An 8,478-nucleotide genomic window follows, 5' to 3' on the forward strand; every position below is an offset into this window, starting at 1 on the left:
AGTTATTTAAAAAGAAAAGGAAAAAGGTAAATAATTTTTTGGAATATATTAATGCGTTTTTTTTGTGTACATGTATTGAAAAATTAATAATTTTGAGATTTCTTAGATTTATGATATTATTATTAATATACATTCAAATAATTTAATTTCAATTGAGACATTTCATTTTTCATGCATGCGAAGAGAAATTTGTCCTTTATTTTCTTTACAGTAACATATTATCTGTTTTAAATAAAAAAATCATTGAATATTAAAAAATTATAATCATTTTATTTTATTATAAATTATTAATTTTGATTTAACATTTATTAATAATTTAATATTATATAACTTAATATTACTGTTTTATTATAATACAATAATGTAAATAATAATTTTTATGTTCAAGTATGATCTCACATATTTTTTTGTTGATAAATTAATATATGTAGAAGCTGTATGTTTATAATTAATTCTTTATTGTTATAAATTATAATATTAACAAAAAACACTCATATTGATATGAAATGCAAAATCATAATTTTTTAGCAACATATCAATATTTATTATATATTTTTTAGAAAATATTATCTTAATTGAACCTAATAATCAATATTTTACATCTAAATGTTAAATGTGTGTGTGAAAGTGCAAGAATAGTAAAAAGAAAAAAGATATATAAAGATTTTAATATCTCATAAAATGTATATTTGTGGTATCTCCTTAAATGCTCTATAAATCATCTATTTGATATTTTAAATAGACATGAACTAATATAATATGGATATAAAATAATGGAATGGATTGTTTGCTATTCTTTTATATTTCTATTCTCTTAAATAATTATTACAAATTTTTACATCTGTTTGTGTCAAAAAATATTACTTAATTATTCCAAAATCAGTTTATATAAAAATTAAAATTTTTTCTCAATGTTTTTTTTTTCATATATAAAATATATTACAAATATTTCTTTTTCATATCTTTTAATTGATTTTCCATAGATAGCTATTACATAAATGATATAACTAAAAATATGTATAATAAAATAATCTGAGAATTTATTATACAATTTTAAAAAATAATTTAGATATATATAAATAAAAAATTATGTGTAATTATTATGCATTATGTATTAATAATGCATCAGATCAAAATCAATTTTATTTTCTATGAAAAAAAAATATATGTAACTCTAATATAACATGTATTAAATTCCATACATGTAATTATAAAAATAGTATTATTTTAGAATTATATAATTGAAATTACATGATTTGCTTTACATTTTTTAAGACTATTTTCTTAAATTTTAATTATTTGATGAAAAAAAAAAATTTCATATAATTTAGAAAATTTTTTTTAACAAAATATTAATTACAAAACAAGCACAAATTTATTAAAATTAGTGAAATAAAAAATCATTATACAAAAAAAATGTTACAAAGATTTACATAAATTATAATGGAAATGATTTTAATTTATTTATTCTTATTTTTAAATGCAAGGCAAAAAGTACATTTATTATCAAAGCAATAGAATAAATACTACTTTTAAAAAATATAATTAAAAAAGATAAATAAATAACATGCAGGTATACAAAAAATGTGAAAAAATAATTTTTAATGTGATAAACTATATTGTAATACCTGAAAAGAAATTTATTAAAATAAACACTAGAATTTTATTTATTGAAACAAAATTTTCATTAATATTCAATTAAATAAACTCTAGTCAAGTAAAAACTTAAAATAATTATCACTTAAAATAATGTTGATCATTATTATAATTATCAATATCAGCTATGAATAAAAACATAAATACATAATATATAATGTATTACATAATCTAAAATATAAGTTACATATTAATCTATGATTGAATCTAAATTATCTAAATTATTATTATCTAAATTTGAATTCCAGTTATTTGAAGATCATAAGTAATTGAAGAAATTAATGAACAATATTTGAACTACAAATTGCTTATCCTTAGTAAACATATATAAATAAAATTTTACTATAAATAATTTATTATGAATTTTATATAAATATCATATTTAATATCATATTTAAATTATGTTATATAAATATATAAAGATTATTATATATAAAATGCATCATATTAAAATTATATTTTCACCATATGGTTATATAAGGATTACTTATATTAAATTATAATGGATTTTAGAATTATTAATATCACTTATTTTTATTGAAAAGAAAAATTGAATTGTCAGATATTTAAGATTATTTTTTTAAGATTATGAGTCAAATTTTCTATAAAAAAATTTCTAATTATAAAATCTTTTTTGCATATTAGATATTCTTTTACTTTTATTCTTACTTTTATTCTTTTACTATAAAAATAATAAATAGATGAGATATTTAATGATATGATCTAATTGAAAACTTATTGAAAACTTTAGTTGAAAAATTAAGTGTATTTAAACATATTGAATATTAAATCTATTTTTCTAATTCTATAGATATTTCAAATGAATTTTATAAATAGATATAAAGGAATTTAAATATAATTGTAATATATTATAATTCATAAAATAATTTATGAAAATTATCAATAATATATAGCATTAATATATCTTTTAAAAAATAAACAAAAATATTTTTATACAATTTAATAATTTAACTGCATAAAAATTATAATTAAAATTATAATTAAATTACATAAATAAAAAAAATAATATCAATAGTTTATAATATATAAAAAATGTATAAAATATACTTTGTTTTTATTTATTATTTTAAATTATTTAAATAAATATTATTTTAAATATAATTTAAACTGTTAATAGATAATTAAAAATAACTTTTTTTATAGATTTATTTCATAATCTATATTTAGAAATTATTTTATAAATATAAATCTCGCGTTAAACTTTATATTTTTAAAAAATATTGTTGTTCACTGAATCAATTCATCAAATAAACAAAATCACATGATCAAAATTTAGAAAAATCAAATTTTTTTTTATATGATAATATAAAAAAATATATATTATATATATTATATATTTAGTGGTCAAAGAATTATTCGGCATAAATTGGTGCTTATAGAAGACTATTTTCCACTTTACTGGATAAAATATGCAAAAATTAAACAAAAATTATTTATTATTATAAATTATTTCATGTTATGTTAATTGTTCGAGATATAAAAATATTCTATTCGCAAAAATTTTTTCTTTCTTGAAGTCTTTATTTTATCTTGGCCAAATCTATGATTTTTTTCTTTCAATTCCATGATTTCATGACAAATGATAAATCAGATTTCGCTCTATTAACAAATATATTTCGTTAATTTTTTCTATTTTTGGATCACTAATGAAAACTTGTTATTACAATAGATTACGCATGCGCAGTATTACCATAAAAATTCCTTGAACAAATCACGTATCACATACTTTTATTTTTACTTAATATCTACATCGCGTCATTATATCACATCATATGTAATCCACGATTGTCGAACAAGTGATAATTATGCTATATTTCAATAAAAATAGTTCAATTCTGCAGCAAATTTCTGCAGAATATATTATATCCCTACCATTAGAAAATTAAACAGATGTATATCACGTAATCAAATTTCAGTCAAAGCCAAATCGCATTATATTTTTTTTCCGTGAAAATTCGCTATAAAAGAATTAAGTTATTTTGGTAGAGGGGATATTATTCTTCATTATATTATACTCGTTTGGCAATCACAAACAGCATAATTCTCACTTTTAAAATTGCCAAATAAAAAAGAGATATTATTTCTTCTATTATTAAAAGTAGCTTAATTCTTTTTCAGTGAATTTTTGTAAGAGCAAAATATATCATATTATTCCTATTGCTATTGTTATATTAGCCAAAGATATGTCACATAACATATCTCTGCAATACTCGGAAAATTAAATAATTTTAAATAGTCAAAATCATTTTATTATCATATAAGCTAAAATATTTTAATTTATAAAAAAAGAAAATTTTTTCTTTTTAAAATTATTGGATTCCAGATGAAAAAATCATTTTATTTTTTTAAAATTAACAACAACAAATTTATTCATGTGAAGTTAAATGTAATAAATTGTAATAATCTGATAATAATCTTAATATATATATATTTTGAACATTCGGCAACATGTGAATGAAACATATTAATATAAACTCAAAATAAAAAACAAAAAAAAGATCACATGATGTCATCTATTATTCAAATAAGAGAATTGAACTTTATGAACTAAATTTTTAAATGTCAGAATATATAAATTGCCAATTATGAATTATAATTCTCAATTATATTATTTATCATGTATTATGAATTATTAAATTACAAATTGTAATTAAAAAAATTAGTTCTCTGTTACGCTACATTGGTTCATTTCAATGAATATTAACATAAACATAATATAGTCATAATGCATAGATAACAAATAATGAAGGAATAATGATATGAATAAATAAATGGAAGATCAATAGAAATGTGAAAGAATTTATGTAATATACGTAAGAATTCATGTAATATAAATAAAAATGAGAATCTACAGCGTTTTATTATAGCGTTTTTGAGCTTGAAAATTATCACTGCACCAAAATTTTTTTTCATTTATTATATGTTATTACTTTTTATAATAATTCTAAATACAAGAAATAATGAAAAAAAAATATAAAAAATAATAACAATTAATCATCGGATAAGTCAATAAACAAGTAAATTCTGGAAATATTTGAATACATCTTTGTATTCTGTGATTTGATCCTGTATTTTTTTAGAAAAGAAAAAGTCCAAGAATATTAAATTAATTTATATTTTGAAACTTATTTCATTTATTATTAATTTTTTGAAAGATTTGTTTATTAGGAAAAAATTTTTTTAACAATCTTAAAGTTAAATTTATTTTATATAATAACGAGAATAAATAAAATCGTTTTTAATTCTGAATAAAAACGAATTGATTTCACTTTTTTTTCTTATACTTTCTTTTTTTTTTTATAATTTTAGATGATTCTATGAAATAAAATAAATAAATAAATAATAAATAATAAATAAAAATAAAATAAAAAAATATAATAATAGATTATCTAATTTTTTTAAATAAAAAAAAGATATTAAAGTTTATTTTATTATTCTTTTTTTTAGAAAAAAATTAACACGTGAATAAATGATAGACATGTGAATTAGATGAAAAATCTGGCATTTCATTACGATAGAAGAATGAACAGAATTTGAAGACAAAGACAATTTTCGCTTGTGTCTAAATAATAAAATAATTTCTTCTTCATTTGTATTATTTTGTTTCTTATATTTCGTTGTGTCTATTTGTTTAATCAATCAATTATCAGCAATATCTAAAAAAATATTTTTAAAATAGATAAATCATTGTTTTATATATAATATATATAGAGAAATGTCTTTATTAATGAAAAATCGGATGATTGTTTATATGATTGTTTTAATCTTTTTTTATGATTTTACGATCCTTTTTTTCTTTTTATTTTAATATGAATTAATCTTTGTTTTATTTTAACGTGTATATATATATATATATATATATACCAAGATTTGTGAAATGGTCAGACAACTTGGGTTTTATTTTCAACGACTTAAGCATTTTTAATAGTCTAGAAATAATTTACAAGACATACTTGCTCCTAATGTCTTGCGATGGATTTATGGAAGCGATCGCAAGAGTTCCAAACACTGCAACGCGATCTTGCAAGGGTCTATCTTTCGAAATTGTCCTTCAATGTTCTTGATTCCTTTAACACCCTTTTAGTTGCATTTTCACAGAAAATAATGATTGGAAGAAAAACTAAGACAGTCTTCTAGATTAGATCAGTTAGAATAAAATAAAATTTATATTAGATAGAATTCAGCAACAATATAACACATCACAGTACAGTTAGAATCATTACAGTTAATTGTTAATTAACTTGCAAACAGTAAATTATCATTCGTTCATTTTTATAAGCTTATAATACAAACAATTTGTACAAGTTAAATAATACTATCAGTTCAGATATTCCATTTGCAATATACAAAATCATTCTGTTTAGGCTTTAATATTTAGTCCTTTGAGCTAGATACAGCTGGATACAATCAAAGAATAAATATTCAAAAGTGAATTCAGTTCAATATCCAATAGACATCAATTAAGAATCATCATTATTAAAAAAGGATTCATTTAGTATTAAAGATCCGTCAATGCGTTTTTATTTCGACTTGAAAAAAGATCATCAGCATGAGAAACTGCATCGAATTCTCGATCCAACAATATTCAGGATAACAACAGCATCAGATGATTGGCTCTGTAATAATCAGCATTCTAAATATTATCAATTTTAGCATTGTTGATATATTCTCCCATCTAATTCCGGTAAGCAAATTCTTGTTTTTACATTAGTAGAGATGGAAGCTCAACTAAAAGTATTAGTCAACGAGCATATATATTCGATCAAGATCTCATTAACAAAGTTTAAGAAATTTCGAAGAATTCAAGCTATCAGTAATGGCACTCAAAAATGGATATGACGAGATCCGTTATATTATATATGCTATATGATAGATATGTATATACAAGAAAGCATAAATTATCACAAGTATTGAGTTAGAAACATCACGCAGTTCATAGGGAGTTTAAAAATTTCAACATAACGGCCGCAGTAGAAGATTTTATAGAAGATGCACGCGCATGTCAAAAGAGAAAAGAATCTCCCTTTATTATTACAATCGATCGCGTTTCCCGTTATCTAGTAACAGCATCTGATAATTTTGTTGTAAGTAAAATTCCCAATTTTTGAATTCCTAAGGAACTCCTAAGGATTGGATTAAATCAGAGATATATTTATTTCATTGGTTTAGAATAATAAATCTTTATCAGACTTGCAAGACTTCATTATCATACTGTTCATGCAATCCAATTTTTGGGTATATTCAAAACAAATTACAGGCTAGTTTGGGAGAGTTTACATGATATAAGAAAACCGTGAATCTTCGCTATTATCATGTGGGCGCGCTTTTAAATCTGATGCATTGATTAGAAACAAATCTTCCATCGTTAAAAGAATTCATTGATTGACACAAAAAATCATTTTTTCGTGTTGGAAAAATTATATGAAGCGATAGAATTATGGAATACCATTGTATTAGTATATAATAATAAAATAGAATATTTCGGATATCGGAAATTCCACCTTATTAGGAGAAACATTTATCAATATTTCTAAATCACTATAAATTTGCAGAACTTTTCATTAGCAAAAGAAAAATTAGAAATACTGTCACATATTAGTCTATCAATCTATCTTGTCAATTTAATCGGTGTAGAAAAATAGACATGTTCATCGGAGCATCATAGGCACATTTTGAACATTGTTGTGTATAGGTCAACGTAGGGCAAGTTTTGGCTTATTATGTTAGAAGATCCAGTTCGGTTGAATGCTCGATGGCACTTTCACATGGTAGAATCCGACACGCGTTGGATGTTATTTAGTTAAAAACAGTGATTTGGATAAATAAGTGATTTGTCAAATTTTGAGTGATAGAGGATATATCTGCGAAGTCCGACCGAAAAACAAAATTATTATGAAACTCATTTCTGAGAAAACGATAGACGTTATATAATAATAGACTATTTTGAGATAATGTACTTCAATTGGATGATTTACGCAAACAGGCAGAAAAGCGAACTCGCTTGAAAGAAAATTATTATAAATTAGCTAGATAACTAGAGTTGTAAAGACAATATCAGGATTTTATGCAGAAGTATGAAAGATTAGAACATATGATTCGATATATTAATTGTCCTTTAACATAAGGAAGATTATTCATACTACTTATTCTCCATCTTCTCTAAGACTAGCAGCATGACTACGAAAATTCGGATGATAAGATGGATTAATAAGAATTGGGCCTATCGTTAAATAATACTCAAAAATAGGAGCAACCATTCAAAATTCTATTTTACTTTTGGTTTTGTCAACATAAGTATGTTATGTCAGCAGATATAGAAAAAATATATCTAAGTATTAGATACGTATCAAATATTTTATATTGAATAATAATCATTCATTATTCATAAGAAATTATTTTATCTTTATTTATGAATAATATATCATTATTTATTCGAATAGAATTAATAATAATTCAGATGAAGATAATTGTAACAATTCAGTAACAACTTTGAAGATTTTAAATGGTAAGATAATAAATTTAAATTAAATTAATAATTAAATGTAAATTCTTTAAATTAATATCAGAGAAATTTTCGTCAATGATGCTCTATAAAGTGGTAATTTATATAAATTATTAATTTTAACATAGAGAAATCAAAGGATCTTTAATGTTTAACTATACATCTCATTTAAATCCAAAACATGACGGTATAATATTATATTAAATGAAGTAAATATATATATGTAACGAACTGGGAAGAAATTTCGAATATTGTTTTTGTTGTTCCATAAAAAACAAAAAAACAAAGTAGTCATTACA

This window comes from Apis dorsata, unplaced genomic scaffold, assembly GCF_000469605.1.
Source record: "Apis dorsata unplaced genomic scaffold, Apis dorsata 1.3 scaffold_94, whole genome shotgun sequence".
Lineage (NCBI taxonomy): Eukaryota > Metazoa > Arthropoda > Insecta > Hymenoptera > Apidae > Apis > Apis dorsata.